Consider the following 21,700-nt stretch of genomic DNA (forward strand, 5'->3'; position numbering starts at 1 on the left):
GAAGAGAGTTACAAATGGTTAAAAGATCAATATCCATACAAGTGACTGTCAATGTTCATAGCTCAGGATCACAACAGTGATGGAATAAACTGCTGGCTTGTACAAGTCTCTCTGGAATCATCCCAACAGATCAGAATCCAAAGGCAGCTTAGATGTAAAGACTGTTAGTTTTTCCATGCATTTTCCAGGTTCTTTCAAATGATGATTTGGAAGCTCTCTATCCTATGGCTTACACTTTCCCTGTTCAAAGTTTCAGCAGACTAGAGATGATAGGATGAGGCCCGAGCCTTCTCTTTTCTAGCTATTCTAGCAGGCTGACAAGCCTACCTCACAAAAAGTTATCCCATAGGCCTAATTTTTGTTGCTCTTCTCCGTATTTCTTCCCATTCTAACACATCTTTTTTGAGATGAGATGACCAAAACTGCACGCAGTATTCAAGGTGTGGGGGTCCTGTAGATTCCTATCGTGGCATAATGATATTTGCTGTCTTCTTATCGATCCCTTTCCTAAGGGTTCCTAACATGTTGTTAGCTTTTTTGACTGCATGTTGAGCGGATGCTTTCAGAGAACTGTACACAATGACTCTGAGGTCTCTTTCTTGAGTGATAACAGCTAATTTAGACCCCATCCATTTCTATGTACAATTGGGATTATGTTTTCCAATGTGCATTACCCAGTACAGTACAGGAATCAGGGGCACAATGTTACCAGATGTGCCTGTTACTTTGGGGTAGGCTCATTGATTAGGGTTACTCTTCTTGGGGGGGGGGTCTGTAATTCTATTAATGTGCTGCTTATGTCACTTGTGTGTTCATAGGGAGCTCTACTCCTTCCTTCTGCAAGTCCCCTCCCAATGGAGCTACCCTGCAGGACCTCGGTTCCCCAGGGCTGGGTCCCTCCAGCCCTAGAACTAGATGAACACGCTCACACTAGCAGAGCAAGTCTGAGCGGACCAGGTCCATCAGCCCTCTCCAGCTGATCCTCTCATATGGCCCTGGACTCAATGGGCTGGGTTAAGCAGCACTTTCAGCTGCTCCCCTCTTATGTGCCCCAAGTTTAACACATCCCTATCCCACTTGTTACGAATTACACCTTGTAGGACACGCACACAACTGCTGCGAATTACACCTGGTAGGACACGCACACAAGTGCTATGAATTATACCTGATAGGTCACGCACAGTTCGAATTTAGGCTGAGGCACAGAAACAAAGTCCACAACTGCAGAGTTCCCAAAAGACACTAAGTTTATTACGCTCGCGCGTGGTGCCCCCCTGCTAGCCAGGAGGGGACCCTGAATGCAGATTATACAAAGGTTATATACCTTTTAGCAAAGCATGTTGCCCTCGTGCATCGGAAACCTTAGCCAATAAACAAACCCTTGTCTTATTTACCACCTATTCCTGCTTGGTGCATTCCTCGTGCTATACCAGTATGTTAATTACACAGCATGGTTCTAAAGCCATGCATCAGTAACTTTTATTATCAGGATGGGAGGCCTTACATCAAGGCCAAGAGACAGGGAGTTAAAGACTGACAAAAACCAGATACTGGGAGTCAAGGCAGGCTGGAGACAAGGAGGAGGATTTTCACAGGGATTCAATATCTAAGGATTACTTTTCCTGGTGTATGATGTGCTGGCATTTAAACAACGGTGGGCCCTAAACCAAAATGGAGTCACATGTGCTAACTTTTCCTTAACACACTTCCACATTACAATTGTACTGGTAGTAACCCACTTCATGAGCAAACCCCACTGTATTTTTGGGTGCTACCAGGACCTTTAGCTTAGGTAAAAGAAGGGTTGCTGCAGAGTAAATGGGGGAAGCGGAAAATACAGAGTAAAATTTGGAGAGGGAGAGAGAAGCAACTAGCTGAACCATAAAAGTTATTTATTGAATAATAGTGATAACTACACAAGGAGGGCTAAACAAACATAATGGTTACATTTGAAAGGTTAATACCTGAGGAAGAAAAGAAAACGGAGGGGTGGCGGGGGGGGAATCTCATCCACTCCATGAAGCTTGAACTGGGTGGGGTTCCCAGGTGGTGGTGGTAGCTCAGGGTCCTGAGTGCTGGAGACAGGCAGAGCCCCCAGCACAATCAGTCAGGAGATGGAATCCCAGTGGAACTGATGCAGAGTTTGGGTCTATACATCAGAACCCTTCCTTGGGCATAGATAGGGGGTTTTGTAGAGAAAATACAATGGTTCAAGGGAGAACACTAGATTTGTTTATGGGTAAACTAATGGGTTTTCAAGGGTTTTCTTTAGGCTAGACAATAGGAGCTGATCACTCTTGGCTATGGGTGGTGGTTTTTTTCCAGGGAGCTCACAAGGCAACTAGGCTGCTTCAGTATTTTAGGATAATAAAGATTTATTACTAGAATTGGTCTGATAATTGCTGAGCTAGGTGTGTGCAGGCATAGGTTCATTAGCATCTGGAGCAGGGATTCCCATGATGCAATGCATCCCTGCTTTTCTGGTCCCAGAGTTCAGTGCGGTTCTCTGTTCCTCATTCTTCATGCTAATTCCTATCCCATCTTTCATGCAGATGAGGCTAGGGGAGTTGTCTCTGTTCTTCATTCTGTATGCAAATGGTCACCCTTCTCAGGAGGGGTGTAGGTGTGTCTCCCAACACCCTTCATTGTTCTCTGCAAGCCTTTTCTCTGATGGGTTTTGGTTCAAACAGAGACTGGTGGGGGCGGGGGGTGTCTTTCATGAGTCAGACAGGCTAGATACTGTGCCCTGGTTCCCCAAAAAACACAGAGCTGACTGGTCTGAACAATAAGGATGGCAAGTGAAGTCTAGTCCAACTGGAGACCATTCATTCTTTGTTCTTCGTTCTTTTTTCATTAGACTCAGGGAACTTTTGATCAGTTTGGATCTCTGATTGGACTAATAGCACCATACAGCTGTGATTCGCTGGCCACGTCCCGTCAGTGGGTGGTTGACTGTATCAGCTGCCTTCTCTGTATACAAGGTGAGGAGACCATTAGCAGGTATAAGGAATTCTTCACCTTCTTTCACTGTTGTAATGTCCATTTGTCTGCCTATCTAGTTCTTTCTGTCCTGTCTGTTGTCGCTTAGATAACAGAATGGTGGGCATCTTGTAAATAGCTCATTAGAAGAGAAGATTCTGATGTGTAAAGAGCCTAGCACACTTTTGGGAACTGTACAACTAATAAATGGTCTGCATACAGGTAGATAAGGGCTAAATTCCTTAGGGCTTGTCTACACAGGGACAGTAAGGAAAGTTAATCCAAATGAACTAAAGGTGTACATTTCAAATGCATGAGGTAAATGGCATTAAACACATGTGTGGATGCTCTGATTCTGAATTAAAATGGGCCTTATTAATTGTAGTGAATTCCATGAATGAAACTAACCTGAATGAAGGCCACTTTAATTCTAAATAAGTGTGTCCCCACAGGTGTTGAATGAAGTTTAACTAATGCATTTTGAAAATGAATGGGGATTAGCTTTCTTGAATATCTCCATGGAGACAAGCCCTTGGTACTAAACATTTTCATTCTCTTTACCCTGCCACTGGCTGGATTGGAGGGGTTTCCTGGAATAATTCTGTAAACAAAAAGTTCTTCCAGCAGCCCTCTGTCATGAGCATTCCGAGCTACTGGAGTAAGTAGAGGCCATTTTTCCCCTTTGTGAAAGAGTAGGATATTCTTTTCACCTAATGGTTAGATGTTAAGGGATAGAGCTTGGTTATCGTTTAAGGCCATTTCCAATGAGGGTGACCAGACAGCAAATGTGAAACCTCGGGACAGGGGGTGGGGGGTAAGAGGAGTCTATCTAAGAAAAAGACCCGAAAATGGGGACTGTCCCTATAAAATCGGGACCCCTGGTCATCCTATTTCCAATGATTCTTAATCAGTCCTAAAAACAGTATTGGTGATTCAGACACAGAATAAGGGACTCCAACCTTTGAATGTACAACATAGTAATCCCAGCATTGTTTAGAAGTGACTGATGATGAGCCTAGGTTTCTTGCCAAAGTTTTTTGTCTATCCCCGTCTCTTTTACAAGGAGAGTTTGGTGGAGGGATTCACATCTAAACTGGAACCTCTGATCTACCTGCATGAGTTGTACTTGAATAGGAGCTTAGATGTAAATAGTGAGAGCAGAGAGACTACTGAAACCAGACACACACAGAAAGCTGCTCCAAGCTGAATACAGTGCTTGTTCAATCCTGGACCATTCACAATAACATACCACTACTGTTAACGTTCAGACATTTTAGGGTGTAATCCCGACTCCATTCCAGTCAACAGGAGTTTTGCCATTGACTTCAGTGGGGCCAAGATTTTACACTATGCTGATGACAACATAGCACATGGATCCTCCCGTATGAAGATCCATGCAGTAGGGGTTCAGTTTCCTTAATGGTTACAGTACTTTTTCTCCTTTTCTCCACTCCAGGCCAGTCCATAAACCTGGGCTCAGCAGAGGAGGAGCTGAGATGTCTCCGTGAAGCACTAACAGCTCCAGACCCCGAGGCTCTGTTTCAGGCATCTTCCAAAATGGCCAGGGTAACTGACTCAAAAAGCTTGTGCGGATGTGCGAGTGACCGGGCACCGTTCATTTGGCATTTGCTCTTTCATGATGCCTTTCCGTACTCGGAGCGAGCTGTGGGAGCGGGGCGTTGGCTGCTAGTAACCAGCAAGGTGCTTTTCATAGATGTGTGCTCTGAATGCCACGTAAAAACCAGATTCCACAGAACGTTGCACGCCCATGAAAATGCGCACGCGGATGCACACGCATGTACCTATCCAGCAGGGCCGGCTCTTGCTTTCTCACTGATCCAGAGCAGTGAAGCACAAAAAATAATGAAATAAAAGAGCCCCCATGCTGCCCTAAGATTGGCCGGAACACCGCCCCTTGCAATCTGCCGCCCCAAGCACGAGCTTCCTCGGCGGGTGCCTGGAGCTGGCCCTGCCATCCAGCCATCCAGGAGAAAAACTGTGTTAGTGGAACATCAAGCTGAGAAACCACCCAGGATTCATCCCGTCACCTTGTGGGTTTGCCTTCGCCGATATTTGTGTGCACGCCTCTCTTGACTGACTTCTATATGCTGTAAAAAGATGCAGTGTATGTAAGAGACTACAAAGGGAAACTTACCTCCTGCATATCCAGTACAATGTTGTGCTAACTATGCAACAGAGTCTTTGCCGCTAACCTGATATCATTAGTGTAGAAGACAAAAATGTAGTCTATAGACTAGAGAGAGAATTGTAATCGCAAATGGCGAGCTAGACAGGAGGCTAATTCACCATTTGCTGATGCAGGTATATCTTTTTTTCCATTTTTAAAAGTGCTGGAGCCAAACATCATTGCGGTCTCTCCTGTTTTTGATTTGTTCCCAGGTTGTTAGTGAGTACTTTCCCTCCGAACAGGCCACAGACTTTATTGCAGCCACATTGGGTGGTCTGCTGTCTGCTAGCCCCACCTGTGCCACGGCAGCTGGACTATGGATGAAGATCATCCTGAAGGAGTGTGGAGATGCCATGCTGGACAAGGTAAAACTGGGAACTGGAGAGCTTTTCTGCCTAAACTCTAGGCTTTTTGATCTTTGCCCTCATGTGTAAGGAAGAAAAATCTTGCTGTTTCTCCCCCTCGGACATAGAGTCGATTCCATCTCTGTTCCTACCCTAAGATAGGCAATGGCAGAATCAATAGCAGTAGACCGAGATAATCCAAGGGAAAAGGAAGATGGTTGGTTCTTTATTGGTCTAGCTTGTTGCCACAGTATTCAGCCAAGAAAGGCTTGAGAAAACAGACTCTGGGGAAAATACAAGAAGACAGAATGACTGGCACTTGGAGGCCTCCAGGTATTAGGAGGCCTATGGCTAAGGGCTACATGGATTAAAAAGAGCACTGGGCTATTGCCACCCTCTTGCCAGGTTTCTGAGCCTGGCCTCCAGCCCGAGCAGGAACAGCTCCACTTTTAGCCCCATCGTGCAAGCCCCACAGGCCCAGGTTGACCTGAGCTCTGAAACTCATTGCTGTGGGATTTTTTTGCTGTGTAGACCTACCCTTTAAGAAGAGAAGGAAGGAGGGAGAAAACTCTAGTGTCTTTGGGATCCACTATTTATATGCCTTATTCTGGAGCCCAGTGCATTAGGGCTAGATGAAAGGAGCACTCCACAAATCCTCTAACAAGGCTGGTGAAAGGCCTCAGGACAGGGAACCCTCGCAGCAGAACTGCCATGTTTGCACAGTGTTTTGAAGATGTGAAGGGCTAGGAATGAATATGAGAGGTAGTCACCTGTTCATAGTCCCAGGCATTTACACACTCTCTTTAAAGCACTTACATATTTTGTGCTTGTGGTTGTTGATGAGCTCTGCATTCTTCGAGGCAAATGGTCAGATTTGGCTGCTTAAATCACAGCTGCAAAATCTGGGCAAGCAAAGCTGCCTTTTGTGCATGTGAACTGGTTTATGTAATGCATAGCTGGGCACCACCACATTCAATTACCTGGTATGTCTATGTGTGTGTCAGTGTTAATTTTTACAGCCGTGTGTGGGCAATTTGTGTGGGTTCAAGTTACACAGACGTATTTGAACATTTGCTTCTTGAAGTGAGGCATTTCTAAAAAAGCAGCAAATGGCTAAATAAAGGTTTTGATTCTGTAGACTGAATGGAGAGAAAGAAAAAGGGACATTTCTTTCTGGTTTTGTTCCTTCCAGGTGCCAGATATCCTGGCTATACTATATCGCCACATGCCTACTATCCAGGAGGGCAGCTTGAGGCAGTTCCTGGTGGAGGCAGTGTCCATTCTAGCTCACCATCACCAAGAGGCAGTGATCTCCAGCCTCCTCAGCAAACGTCTGCCGATGGACAGGTATATACCGCTACCTATTGCATTCATCTTGGTAAAACATGGATCCCACAGCTTTACTAGGAGATATAGGGCTTCATTTAAGCCGCAAACAGTTTGGGATCATTCCTAAGGTTTAATAGCCTGGCTCTTTCTGCAGGAAGGTCCAAGAACATGTTAAGGTGGGGTGCGGAGAGAAATTAAGTGTCATTCTGTTTCCATTCATGGATAGCTGCTTTGACATCCTAAAGATCTATCTTTACTGGTATAACTGGAGTGTATTGTTGGAAACATCTACCTCTCTAGACGCCTGAACTGAGCTCACTCTGGAAATGAGCAGTGGCTGTTGGTTTCCTGGTAGCATGACAGCTTCAGGTGCAAATCCCTGGCTGATTGCAAAGACTAGGGCCAATATTATCATCAGACCTCTGCTTGGTATCAGTGAGGGTGTGGCTGCTAGAGCAGAGTTGCCATCCTTGGTACTTAAAAGTGGACTGGAAGCAGATCCATCATTTCATTTCAAGATCCCTAACTGAGGTATCAGTTATCAGTGCTGGAATCTAAGACCATAAGAACAGCCATACTGGGTCAGACCAAAAGGCCATCTAGCCCAGTAGTCTGTCTTGCGACCGTGACCAGTGCCACATACCCCAGAGGAAATGAACCCAACAGGTCATTGTCAAGTGATCCATCCCCTGTTGCCCAGTCCCAGCTTCTGGCAAACAGAGGGTAGGGACGCCATTTGTGAAGGGGACCTAGGATGGCCATGAACATTCGTTCTCATAGTTGTATGTCCATCTAGTAGGAATCTGGCTTTTCTTTCATCCACTTGCCTTCCAAACCCTAGATCTTTGGGAGCCACATGCTCATGATTCCATATTGACTGGGAAGTGGAGAAAACAGGAAGTGAGGTTGGCGCTCTGTGTCCTGTCCTTCTGAAGTCTAGTATTAATGGTTAGGCTGCAGGAGGACTAGGTCACTTAACTTAGTTTTGTAACTGGAAACTCAATATTTAAACATGAGGAGCATTAAAGGAGGACAGGACTCCTAACTCTCTCATCATAGGCAAGGAGAACATTTGGTCTTTGCTAAAATATGACACATTCAGGGTGAGCCACAAAAGTGTCCAGGGCTCACCTGTAACTTCTGTTAAACTGCAGTGACACCGCTGAGCAGTGGAGATCTCTGGGGGGAGACCCCTTGCTTGCCACTCAAGTCCTACGAGCCCTAATAGAGAAGATAAAGACTCCAACAAGAACAGAAGGCAGCATCACCTCAGAGACCGAAATTGACAGGCATTTGGCAGCTGCTGAACCTCTCTTAGTAAGTTAGATGGCAGACCCGTCTTTCAGGCTTTCCTGTGCCCTGCGATAATCCTGCTGATGGAAAGCTGGAAGTGTGGTATAATATTGCTGTGTGGGCACTTCTCCTCTGATGGACTGTTTCCCTGAGTCCAGCTCTGCTGCCTGTGGAACAAATACGGCAGTTTTAGATACGTTACTGATTTACTTAATACTATCTGGCCATTAGAAAGTCTTGGGAGCAGGTTTCTTTGCAAATCTTCCTTTGGATTCACAGCATGCCTTGGGAGGTCATACACATTTGTACAGATGTGGGAAAGTGAGCCATGAGTTAAGCAAGTTGCTCGCTGTCATTCAAGTTACTGGCAGAAGGGAGAATTTCGTACAGCAGATATCAGACGGGGAGAGAGGGTGTGATGGTGTTGGGAAGAGATCTCCTTTTTTACCATGCTCTCCTTTCAGGCAACATGTGCCATCTTTGAGGTGGTGTCAGCCCTGCAGTCGAGCAAAGCTGTGCGGGAACTGCTCCCAGAGTTGTTTCCTCTTCTCCTGCAGCAGGTCAGCCAAACCCTCGGACAAAAGCTGCCTTTGCCAACGAGAAGCAGCCCGAGAGAAATCCGAAAAGGGCTACAACTTACTGAGGGCAACCCTTGCCGGTAATTAGAAGGAAGGGAGAGAAACCAAGAGAATTCCAGTAGAGTTGTGTGACGCTCCCCAGGAGTTCCCAGGGTTACGAGGCACCTTACCACCACGTGCCCTTCGAGTGAGGAAGTCTTGTCTGTGCCTGCTGTGGGTCAGTTCCCTGAAACTACCAGGCTCTGGCAAAACAAACACTGCCACCCAGGCCTCCTCAGACCTCAGTCTCTTTGTACAGGTTAATGACAGGCACACACCCACCTCCGAGTCCTCTGACCATTCCGTATAGTGTCCAGCCCTTTATCCACTGAACTCCCACAGAATTGTCAGGCCTGCTGTTCCCAATGGAACAGTACACACCCGTTTATTACTTCTACTTTAGACTCTGTACGCGATACTTAGACTCTGTACTGCAAAACACACAGCACTTAGATATATTTCTAGTGAAAACAAGAAGGGAGATTATCAAAGAACAGAGATTCCAGTGACCGTCAGTAAGAATGCAAGCAAAAAATGGTTACATGTCAAATGAAATCCTAACCTGCTCCTAGAAACTAAACTTAACCAACAGGTTAACCTCCTGTCTAAAGATGTTTCTCACCCAAAGTTCTCAACCAAGCCTGATCGCGACCCCTCTTTCATGAAGCAAACTCGCGGTCCATCTACTTCCTAAGTGAAAGATGTCCCCCAAATAGACTAGAGCAAACCTTTGATGTGTACCCCAAAATTGGGTCCCCACCCCCTGTCTACTTCCTGCTACTTTTCTTTCTTTAAAGTTCTCACAGTCCTTCTCAACTGAATGTACATTAAGCATGTAGGGTTCACATGTAAACAAACAGATGGATAAACATTTCTTGCCTGAAAGAAAACCATTTTGTCACCTTTCCTGGTGACTAGTCCCGAGACACAGATCCTAAGAATGTAATTTTCAATGCATATCCATGACTCTTTACACAGCATCTGTGATATTGGTGACATTGGTGACATGGGCTTTTATTTGAGACTCATGGGGCAATCTTTTAGTGAACTAGAATGTACGTACCAGGTCCCTCGGCACACACTCTGTGCCCCTCGCCAGTTAACACTAAGATTCCTGAGTCCTCAGTTGACTTCAGCTCTGGTAGCACATTAATGTACATTTCCCACCAATCTCACAACATGATTAGTTTCTCTTCTTGTTGTGTTTCTTTATTCCATGCCAACAAGGTGCTCAAATTACAGACTTCATGGTTTTATAATGTCTCTGAATTTTCCTAGGAAACCAGGATCTCAGCTCTGTTCACGGATGGGCAGCAGGTATCAAATAAACATAAGGAAGTACTACTTCACACAACACACGATCAACCTGTGGAACTCATTGCCAAGGGATGTTGTGAAGGCCAAAAGTATAACTGGGTTTTTTTTAAAAAAAGAATTAGATAAGTTCATGGAGAACAGGTCCATCAATGGCTATTAGGCAAGATGGTCAGGGATGCAACCCCAAGCTCTGGGTGTCCCTAGGCCTCTGACCGCCAGAAACTGAGACTGGACAACAGGGATTGGATCATTTCATGATTGCCCTGTTCTGTTCATTCCTGCTGAAGAAGCTGGCATTGACCACTGTTGGAAGAGAGTGTACTGGACTAGATGGACCATTGGACTGGCCCAGTAAGGCTGATCTTAGGTAGTGGCCACAGTGGGTCAGGTTTTCAAGATGGGTGCCTCAGTTTTGTCCACAAAACTTGAATTTGTTGAGATGGATGGGTACCTAGCTATGTGATTGCAGGCGCTGCAGACACGAGTATATATTCTGCTCATGCTGTTGGCCCATGTGCAGGCCCATTTTAGGTACCTATATGTGACGGGGTGGTAGGCTGTGCCCCGGCCTCTTCCATGGACACAGACTGCTCCGAGTCCCTCCAAAGTGTTCTAGGGATGCCTGCTCCTGAGATCCTGGTGGTAAGGGCTCTGATGACTGTTTGACCCCAACGGATGATCTTAAGTCACCTTTACGCTTGACCTTTGTTTTCTTTCTCCTCCCTCTTGTCTATACTTTCGTGTCTAGGTTTCTCCAGCCCCTTTACATATATTTCCTCTTTACCTGGCCCTTCAGGTTTTATTTCCACCCTCCTGGGCCTCCATACCTGCCTTGGTGTCCCTGTTAGAAAGGGATTCCAGTCCATGCCCAGTAGAAGGCAGTGGGGCAATCCATCCACTACCGCTACATGTTTCTGCCTAAACTTCCCCTTAATATTCAGAGTCCTTAAAATTGGGCAGAATTTATCGTCCCCATGGACACTGGGCAGAATTTATTGTCCCCATGGACCTGGTATTCAGTTTTGATCCTACCTCTGGGAAGTATCCAGTGGGGTTTCACTAACTCCTGCCTGATTAGCAAACAGGATGAAGCTGTGTCCATTAGTCCCTTTGCTGGCTCCTCCCTACCCAGACCGATACGGTAGGTACTTTCTTTTTTCTTTCCTGCCTGGGAGTCTTGTCCCAACCACAAAACTGGGCAAACCCACAGTCCATTTTCGGACAGTCTCTTTTTAGATGTCCTTCAGGTCCATGTCGGAAGCACACTGTAGGCCAAGCTCCCACTACAGTTCCTTGAGGCTCCTCCCTCGTCTTCTTGCTGCCCTTCCCAGCTGTAGGCACTCTGCTCCTTCTCAGATCTAGTCCCTTAAGCCACTGACTCACTCTGGGAATGTCCGCCTCTGCAAATTCCTCTCACTTTAACTGTGGGGTCCAGATGAACTGGCTGGCGCCACAGAACCCGTCCTCGGATATGCTCAGGGAGACTCTGAAGAAACTTCTAGAATCATGCAGTCCATGATCTCCCCCACAGTCTGAGTATCTGGCCTTACCAATGAGTGGCCCAATCTTTTAATTCCTGTCCAAATGCACAGAGGCATAATCCCTCAATCCATCTTTCAACTCTACATTTCTGGCAGTACTTTTCTGTGGACAGGCCCCACCTCGTCCAGCATGGCTGCCTTAATCATGTCATAATCTCTTGCCTGCTCATCACTAAAAGCCCTGTATGTGCTTCCCCGGTTAAATAGGGTGTCAGTTGAAGGGCCCACATTGTTCTGTCCCTAGGAAGTCTCACTGCTGCTCCTTGAAGAGTAACCAAAAACACATCGGGGTTGTTCGCAGGTCCCATTTTACAGTCTGATCTCCTGTGCCTGGTTTCCATTTCCTGTCACAGGACTCACCAAACTTTGGAGGAGTTGTTGCCAGACCTTGGCTTGCTCCCGTATAAATTCCTGACGGCTCTTTTGCTGTTAAACCTACCAGGCAAGGAAAGGCTGTTTTTCTGCCTGGTGGGATTGTTGGAAGGTCTGTCGGGTCTTCTACACCAGTGGTCTCCAAACTGGGGTGCGCGGAATGATCCCGGGGGGTGCGTGGCAGCAGAAGCGCCGCCGGACAGCACTCCGCCGTTTTTTTCCTTCAGCGGCAGCTCTGCACGTCCACGGCTGGTGCTCCCCTCTGGCGGCCCACCTGCGGCAGGTCTTCCATCGGTGGCGCGTCTGCGGCAGGTCACTCTGGGGGTGCGTGAGCCAAAACGTTTGGAGACCACTGTTCTACACCAGCAGTTCTCAACCGGGCCGATTTTAGGGGGTCTGCCAAGCAGGGTTGGCTTTAGACTAGCTGGGGCTCAGGGCAGAAAGCTGAAGCTTTGAGCCCAGCCGGGCTGGAACCCTGAGGCCCAGCACCTGCGCTAAAGCCCCGAGCCCCTGCACCCTGTGGGGTTAAAATCCGGAGCCAGGAGCCCCAAATGCTGATGCCTGGCAGGGCAGAGGCCTGGAACTGGGCCATGGAGTATTTCTAGCATGTTGAGGGTGGGGGGAGGCTCAGAAACAGAAAGGTTGAGAACCCCTGTTCCACACTTCTCTTTGCTGCTTCATCACCCGTTTCAGTGTTCCCTCCATCACCGGACTGCCAAACCTCTACACCGGTTTCTCCAACAGGCTCTCCATTTGCATAGATAACAGCGAAATCGCTGATGAGTCCCCAGCTGTGACAGAGAGGGGTGTTGCACCCCCACATCTTCCACAAACACAGACCACGTTGAGACTCTTTTCCTTCTAAGCACCAACATATAGTCTATTTAATCCCCCTACCAATACATAGCACCTTTATATTGTATCTCAACTTTCTAAACTCTTCTCCAAAAGTCAGGTGGGGAGTAAGGTGTTTCCACTCAGAGACCTCACTTTGTCAGGCTCTCCTAGCTTTTTGTCTTTCTGTTTCTCTTAGGGTGACCAGACAGCAAGTGTGAAAAATCAGGACGGGGGTAGGGGTGTGGCGGGGGGGGGAGGGAATAGGCACCTGTATAAGATAAGGCCCCAAATATCAGGACATCTGGTCACCCAATTTTCTTTCTCTGTCTGTTCTCCTCAAAGGGCTCCTGCCCATGTCCTTTTACACAGTTTCCCTGTTAATGGAATGATTGGTTCCTTGACTCACTAGCCCCAATCTGACCTTGTAATCAGGTACACCTCTCTCCAATTAGGCCTTCTGTGAGGAACGGAATTAGTAGGAATAGTGACCAGAGTGCTGACTCAAGTGCAAACCCTCAGCACTCTGTCACCTCATATCTGCAGATATGACCCCAGAATGTCCATTAGTGATCACCACACTCGATGCCCCCTGTTTCTGGGTCCTGATCATGTACCTTTTCCATATCACTTTACTCTGCTAGTGCCCATAGTCCTTGCAGAAAGAGAAAAAGGACTGCAAAATTTTGTCCCTAGCAAAACTAGTCCTATGAGATGTATGAGACTGAAACTTACCTCCCGGCATCAAGTCCTTCCAGGGACACTGGTGTCCAGGACATTGCCAATGGATGAACTGCCGATTGAACAGCAGACCTGAGAAGTAACCGGGGCTTCCTGACTCTCTGTTCAAGCTGCACCTTCCTCCTGATTGCTGCAGTTCTGTGCCTCTCTTTCCCCAGGCTTTCTATCAAAGCATTCGAGTCTGTGCTTTTCAAGGGTGGGAATGAGAGACTGGTGAGAGCGCTCAGGAAGCAGAGGACTTGGACTCTTGTGGAAAACCCCAAGACACACCATGAGGGAGTGTGTCTGCTGGTGAGGTAAGAGATCTAGGAGGCATCATTTTATCCTTGGGAATGAGTAGCCAATAGAGTGGCTGAGAGGGAACCTCCCGTTTATAGCTTTGTGGGCGGGGGGTGCGGGGGTGTCCTGGGTGGAAACACACAGCTCCCACTCCTAGATATCAGAGCTGTACGCTCAGAGCAGCTGAGTTTTTTTGAAGTGTGCAATCTAGCCCATGAGCGGTTTCTTTTGTCTTCCAGTCTTCTGCTAAGATCTGGACTCATAACACCTGAGATCATACAGAGCCTCCTCCCCTGGGTGAATTCCCCCACAGAAAACTACCGAGTCACCAGCACAGCTTTCCTTGCCCAGGTAAGACACAGGGCTCTGAAGAGTAGTTTCACCATTAGACGGTTGTCTGCCTTTCTTTCGGGAGTTGTACAGTTCTGTTCATAGGAATAATTGTCATTTTAGACAGTAGAATAGGTCCTCCTTTATATGGAAACCTCACCAGGAACTTCACGATACCTTTCGGAGTCCTTCTCTCTCTGAGGTTTTTATTGCCGTCATTGCCTATACTAGCTACACAACCACAGGTGCTGGCTGAGAGAGATACGGACAGAGTTTGGATGACTGGACCTCTTCTGCCAAGTCCTAGTGCTGATCCTAACCAACAGCTCCTGATTTTGGTTTCGCTCAGCAGATCTTCTGAATGAACCTAGTGTCCTAGTACTACCAACCAAGCAACCTACAACTACATTAATGTCTATCTTAGGTTCTCATTACTCTAGTATCTGAGTACCTCCAAACTCTTTAATGTCTGTATCCCCACCACACTCCTGCGAGGTAGGGAAGCACTATGTTTCCTATTTTACAGGCAGGGAACTGATGCACAGAAGGGCTAAGTGACTTGCCCAAGGTCACACAGGAAGTCTTTGAGGGAGCAGGAAATGGAACCTGGGTCTCCTAAGTCGTAGGCTAGTGTGATACCTGCCGCAGCATCCTCCCTTTCCACAGCCTTCCTCCAACATCTGCATCATATTTCCCACTTATGCTAAGCAACTATCTTCGGGGCTCATCCGCTTCTAAGAAAAACAACCTCTCTGTGCCTGTGATGGGCTGTACCTGAGCTTTGAGGCTCCTTACAAGAGGCCCCGTGGTCCTACTACACCCTGCCCCAGGAAAAGAGCCCCCAGTCTGGGTCTGTCTAGAGAGGCTTCATGAAAGCAGCCAATCCGAGCCCATGAGGCTCGGCTAAAAGGAGCTGAAGGGCCTTAGCAGGTCAGTTCCTGGCAGGAACTGGAGGGGCAAGAAAGGGCGCTGCTCTCTGGCCACAGAAATTCAGGGGACAGCCAGAGTTTGATTCTGGCAGCCTTTACTTAAGCTGGGTTTTCAGGAAGAGAGTCCCAAAGAACTTTAACCCTGAGGTGAGGGTGAAGCTAAAAGTGGCCGGTAGGAAGAAGCGACAATGAACTGAAATCAAGCAGTGCCTAGCTCCTGTTGATAGGATCCATGGTTTGGAACCCAGAGTTAGGGGCAGGCCCAGGTTCCCCTACCACCAACAGTGGCATAAGCCCCATGGGGGGGACAATGCTAATGGAGAGCTTGAACAAAGGGCAGAATGTAAAGGACCCACAGTTGGGGCTGGAGACCCAAGTGAGGGCAATGGGATTGTTCTGGACTACCCCAGAAGGGGTTCGTTTGGACTTTGGGACTCAGCCAGAGGCCTGAGCCACAGAAGGCTCACTGAGGATGGCTGGCAGGGTGCACCAGGGGTGAGAAAAGGACTGTGATACCATACCCAGCCACTAAGAGGCTCTCAAGAGGTGAGTGGATCCCTATTCTAGTGCCCAAAAGGAAAGCTCCATGTTTTGTAGACCTTTCTCATTTGTGTGGAATACTAAAGTTACAGTGTATTATGTGCCAAGTATCAGAGGGGTAGCCATATTTGTCTGTATCCTCAAGACTGGGGCTGTAGGAGGACTCCTTGTTGTTTTTAGCGTATGACATGTCTGCTCAAATTCTATTCCCAATCTTAATGATCCTATTGGGGCTAATGGACAGGTTGATTTTCTTTCAGCTAATGAGTGATCCCATGCTCAGGGAGAAGAAGTTCCTTAAGCCAGTCTTACGGATCTTGGAAGAAAGGTCACATGATAGGAACAGCATTGTCCGGCAGATGGCTGTAAGAGGCCTGGGAAATTTAGTCTATGGGGCACCTGAGAAGGTAAGAGAGAATACTGACTAGAATGCAGCATAACTAGAGAAACCAAGGGAAATAGTCCTTCGGAGTTTACAGAGGCTGCACACAATGTACTAGGCCAAATTCTGCTCTCTCACATACCCGAGTAACCTCTTTGCAGTCAATACAGGGCAAGCTAGATCCTTTGCTAAGCTGGGCATAAGCAAACAATCTGTGCACTTTAATATGACCATGTGTAAATGTCTCCATCTAGGAATAAAAAATGCAGGCCTTACTTACAGGATGAGAGACTCTATCCCAAGAAGCAATGATGCTGAAAACCACTTGAGTCATGGCAGAGAATCAGTTGAACATAAGGTGTCCCAATGCGAAGTTGTGGCCAAAAGGGCTGAAACGATCCTTAGAGGCATAAAGAGAGGAATCTTGAATAAGAGTAAAGAAGTTCTTTTCCCTCTGAATATGACGCTCATGTGAGCACTGCTGGAATGCTGTGTCCAGATCAGGTCTCCACAATTCAAGAAGGATGCTGATAAATTAGAGAGGATTGAGAGGAGTCACAAGAATTCTCAAAGGATTGGAAAAGATACCTCTAGTGAGAGACTCAAGGAGCTCAATCTATTTAGCCTTACAAAGAGAAGGTTAAGGAGTGACTTGAGGACAGTCTATAACTACTCACATGGGGAACACATTTTGAGAATGGGTTCTTCCCATTAGCAAACAAAGGTATAAGAAGATTCAATGGGGGAAAATGAAACTAGACTAATTCAGACTGGTAATAAGGCATTGATTTTTAATGGTAATTTTAATTAACCATTGGAAGAATTTACCAAGGGTTGTAGTGGATTCTCTGTCACTAGCAATTTTAAAATCAAGATTGAACGTTTTTCTAAAAGATACACTCTAGTTCCAACAGAGACTATTTCGGGGAAGTTCAGTGTTATGCAGGAGGTCAGGCCGGATAATCACAAGGGTTCCTTTTGGCCTTGGAATCTAAGTAACTAGGAATCTAATGTTAGGATGACACAGGTGTATTATGGCACCAAGTTTGGCTCATTGTAGCTCGAACCTGGTCTGAAATATAGCTATAGGTCTCCGGGGGTGGGAGGGGGAGATGAAATTCCCACAGCTTCATAACTGCTAAAGAAAATGTATTAGAAGTGTGATCAGTGATCAGTGTTCTTTAATGTCATATTTTTGTCCAGGTGAAAAAGCACAAGAAGTTTCTTATGGTCATACTGATCAGGGCCTTAAGTGACCCTTTCAGTTCTGAAGTCATTGGCGAGAGCATGAAAGCAGTGGCCAAAGTCCTGAAGGAGCTGAAAGAGAAGGACATAGGTTCTTCCTTCAGAGACCTCACCCAACAGATCCGGACCTACTTTGACAACGTATGTGACCAGAACTCTCCAGCCCCAGTTCAAGCGATCTTGATTAGACTCCATTTACTCCCTGGGCATTGCTCATGTCAGAGTGAAGAGATGTTTGGGCCCCAGGGAAGAGAGGTGTTTTACGGAGGAGGAGAACATTAGGAGGATGGGGATGACATCCCTGCTCCCACAGTCTCCCCGTTCTGTTCTTCTTTCTTGCCACTGAGAACCTCAAAGAAAGTCTGAATACTAGATTAGATAGCTAGATAACCATGAAAAGGGGGTTCCAAGGTACAATAGAGGGTGTTGGGCCTGCTCTATACCATTTTTATGTGAGAGGGTTGGAATGATTCCGTTTTTGCAGAGAATTTTGAGATTTCAAATTTTGGTTTTGTTCCTATTTGTGGGACTCCCTCTCCCCAAACTTCAAAACTCTTTGTGAAACGGAATTACTATTCTCAACCGAGCTCTATTGAAAGCCTTGGGTCCGGGCAGTCTGCTCTCGGTGCTGGGAACCCAGGTGCTGGGAACCCAGGAAACTGTGGGAGCTAGAAGTGCCAGGGAGTTGAAAATTTGAGAGCCAGGGTCCCAGACGCTGTGGTTTGGAAGCCCATGATCCCAGTCAGCCTGCTAGATCGGCTTCCAAGGAGCTGAATGGGTGCACTGTCAAGACAGCAGGCAGGTTTCTAAGGACCCCTGCCTGGCTTCTGGAGGAATTTCATGAAAATGGAACTGTCGCTAAAATAGTTTGATGAATCAGCAAATTCAAATCAAAAATTCCTTCATGAAAGTGTTTCCGATTAGCTGTAGTTGGAATCCCTCAACTTTAGCGTAGAAGAGATGGCTGTGCGAGGTACGTGATGTGATTGTCCCTTAGTTACTAACTTGTGGGGCTTTCTTGGCTGTAGGAGGACGATGCTCTTCGTTTATTGTCCTTTGTCCTATTTGGCATCCTGGCCCGCCTGACCAAAAGAAAATGGAAGGGCTATTTCGCCGAGCAGGTTCGACAGAGCTGGGTCACACTTCTGCTGCACCTGCAAGACCCGAACCCCAGGGTTTCAGTGGTAAGACCGAGAGTGACTTATTTACTAAGCCAAAGGAATCTTCCTCCCAATGCCAGGGGAGCTCTGCTATTCCTGCCTGCTGTGGAGGCCCAAATTCTCCCCTCAGTTCATTGCCCTCCTGCTGAGTCAGTTCCCACCAGGTTGCTCCATGGCTGCCTCACCAGAATCCAGGATAGGTCATGGGTCTGAGCCCGACAGCTCTCTATTCCTGTCTGTCTCTCCACCCCAGGCCCCTGCCTCCCCAGAACAGAAGAGAGACCTGTGAAGCAGCTTTCATAGGTAGATCTGTTCCAAAAAGACATTGATGCTACCTCTAGGTTGCAGTGGAAGCTCTCCCCTCTATTAGTCATTCCTGCATGTTTTCTGCCAATTACATCCAGATGAATCCCTTTTTATCCTGGAATAGATGAGCAGGCAAGCAGACGAGTTCCCTTTGAATGACCATAGCACTCAGTAGGGAACAATTAAATGGTGTGACACGCTTTCTTTTTTTCAGGAATGCAGAGCTACGTTTCACCTCTGTGTCCCGTTTTTGGGACTGAAGAGGCTCCAAACTGCAGTGAATGAACACCTTGATAGCACAGCTGAGCTGAAGCCTGAGGAGCTCCAGGTGGACATTTGCAGACACCTTGTGAGTGAGCTGTTGACGTGTCTGAGATTCTTGACTGGAGTGGCGTGTGGTGGTGTAGAGGTGTGCGGGAGATGTGTGACGGGTAATGGAAATAAGGGTCAGAGTGGGATATATGACTGAGGGTGATGGAAAATGTAAATCTGCTACAGATCCCCATTTTTCCCACGTCCACCCAGTCACCTGTTCTTTCTCTGATTTACTTGTGGCTCGTAAAAGCATGTGCTGGCAGTCAAAGGGCACTTCTAGCCAGAGAGAGCTCATGTGTCCCTGATTTCCTCTAGGCCAAAGAGAATGCCGAGCTGCTGGAGAACTTGTACAAAAGCACCATCACGTACTTCTGTAGCAGCTGGGAAGAGATCCGGGCAGTTGCAGCCAAGTTAGCTGGTGAGAGATGATGCCTAGTGTCCCTTTTGGTATTCCCATTGAGGGAGAGAGAAAAAAATCCCACCGTGCAGCCATTAATCTCTCTGTGCCTCAGCTTCCCATACATAAATGGGGATGTTAATATCCCTACCTCTCCAGCGTGGTGGTCGGAGGAAATCATGACTTGCTATAAAGTGCTTTGGGATTGTTGCAGGGAAAGCATGGTGCAGTCATTTAGTAGTAAAGGCTGGGACACTGTCTCGTAGGGCATGTTTACACTTGGAGCTGGGGGTCTAATTCCCAGCTTGATGAGACATACCCGCACTAGCCCTGAGTGCTAAAAATAGAGAGTAGCTGCGATGGCAGGAGCAGCAGGAAGTTTAAGCACCCCAAGTATGATCCCATCCAAACCTCAAAGTCGATTCTCAAGGTGGCTAGCTCCTCCCACTGCTCGTGCTGCTTTACCTTCTTTCTAATTTTAGCATGCGAGCGCTGTCCGAGCTAGAGTGGGCCTGTCCCATTGAACTGGGAGTGATCTCCCTCGCTCAAAGTGCAGACCCACCCACAGTGTTGCTCAGTGCTCTTCACTACTACTTCATCATTGGGAGGCATGCAGCCCACCTGCCCTCAGCGCCTGCTGTTTCAGGTTCCTGGCCACACCACCTTGTCAAGGAGGCAAAAGGTTCCTCCGCTTTGGCCCTGTGCCCTCTTCTCCCAAGCATACCCAGGTGAGACAGGCAGGCGTTGTGCCCTAAGTCTCACCTATCAGTCACCTTGTGGGATCCCTGCTTAGAACTCACTTATTCCTGGCCCCAGTCCTTTGCTCAGACCACTGGACCAAGACACTAGCTTAGTATGTCTCCAATAACTGACAGCAGTGGCAAGAGGAACACAGACTCTTTAAAGCAAATGGGTTTTGTGTAAACATTCTTAAAAAAAAAAGTCTTTCTCATTCTCTTCAGTGTGGACTCTAAACTGCACTAGCATCCTCTTGCCCACAGCTCACCCTTAGGCCCACAGTAGGAGAGGCCAAAGACCTGTCTAGGGGCTGCTAATATCACTTTGCACTCAACAAGGGAAGGTTTTATTGTTGTTTGTTTTCCATTGTGTATTTAGGCATCATCCTGGAACACACAGACAGGCAGCGTATGAAATGGCTGGACCTGGAACATCTGCTGATGTGTAAGTAATAAATGCAGCTGAAGTTCTGCTCATCCGTGAGTTCTAAAGGAATTTAGCTGACAAGCAGCTGTAACCGATAGCACTGGTGCAAAGTGCATCAGCCATACGTCAAAGGACAAATTCACTCTTGCCCAGTAGAAAGTCAGCTTTAATTTCCCCTGAAGGAGGAAGCTGCAGAGGGTGTGATGTGAGTCCGTGCATCTCCTGGTTGTCCTGGCAAGGCCCCCTCCGCAGCCAGTGCTATCCACTCTTTGGGCTTTATTGGCTCTCTGTGGACTCCCTAGGTGAGGAGAAATTGTAGCCACTTTCTGCTCCCCCAAATTTCCCACCAGCAATTTTTCTTCCAGTAGGTGCCCTGCATCCTGCACAAAGCAGCTTGGACCTGGCCTCTGTTCAATTCCAGGGTTATTGGAGCTCAGACAGTGGCTCCTAAATAGAGATGGAAAATAAACTTAAAAGTGGAAGCTATTGAAACAATGGACCTTCTTCCATTTACAGCAGAGTGGATGACTTTCTGGTCTAGTCAGGGTCTCCCCGCTTGTTGGGAGCATGGAAGGGAGCCAATGGAGGAAGCTAAAGCTTTCTTTGTATTGGAGAGCTTCTGTAGCGTGGTATTCAGAGGTAGTAAGTCTCCAGCTATTTCTGGCACAGGTTACAATATGAAAAGTGAGGCACATTCATCTCTCATGTCTTTTCCACCCCAATAGAAGGACTGAGCCTAGTTTCACATTTTACCATGTGATCATTCTGCTCTGGTACTTCAAGATTCTGTGATCACGCTTAGCTGTGATTTGACAGTCTGTATACTAACATGTTGTCCTGTGTCATTTCAGCTCTCCAGGTCCTCAAGAAAGACCCAAGTCCCTCTGTCCAGCTGGTGGCAACGGAGGTCATAAGTGACATCTGTCCTGGCCGAGTGCTTGGGGACTGAAGCGGAACGGAGACAAACAGAAGAAGGCGCTCCAGTAGTATAAGGGCCCTACCGTCAATCAAATGTTAACCCCACCCTTGGCCCTCGTAAGCCTTGCCCACCGGTCACTGGAAGTCCCAAGCCATGAGGTATTACTTCCAAGGTCAAGG

The sequence above is a fragment of the Eretmochelys imbricata genome, chromosome 20 (genome assembly GCF_965152235.1).
Source record: "Eretmochelys imbricata isolate rEreImb1 chromosome 20, rEreImb1.hap1, whole genome shotgun sequence".
Classification (NCBI taxonomy): Eukaryota; Metazoa; Chordata; order Testudines; family Cheloniidae; genus Eretmochelys; species Eretmochelys imbricata.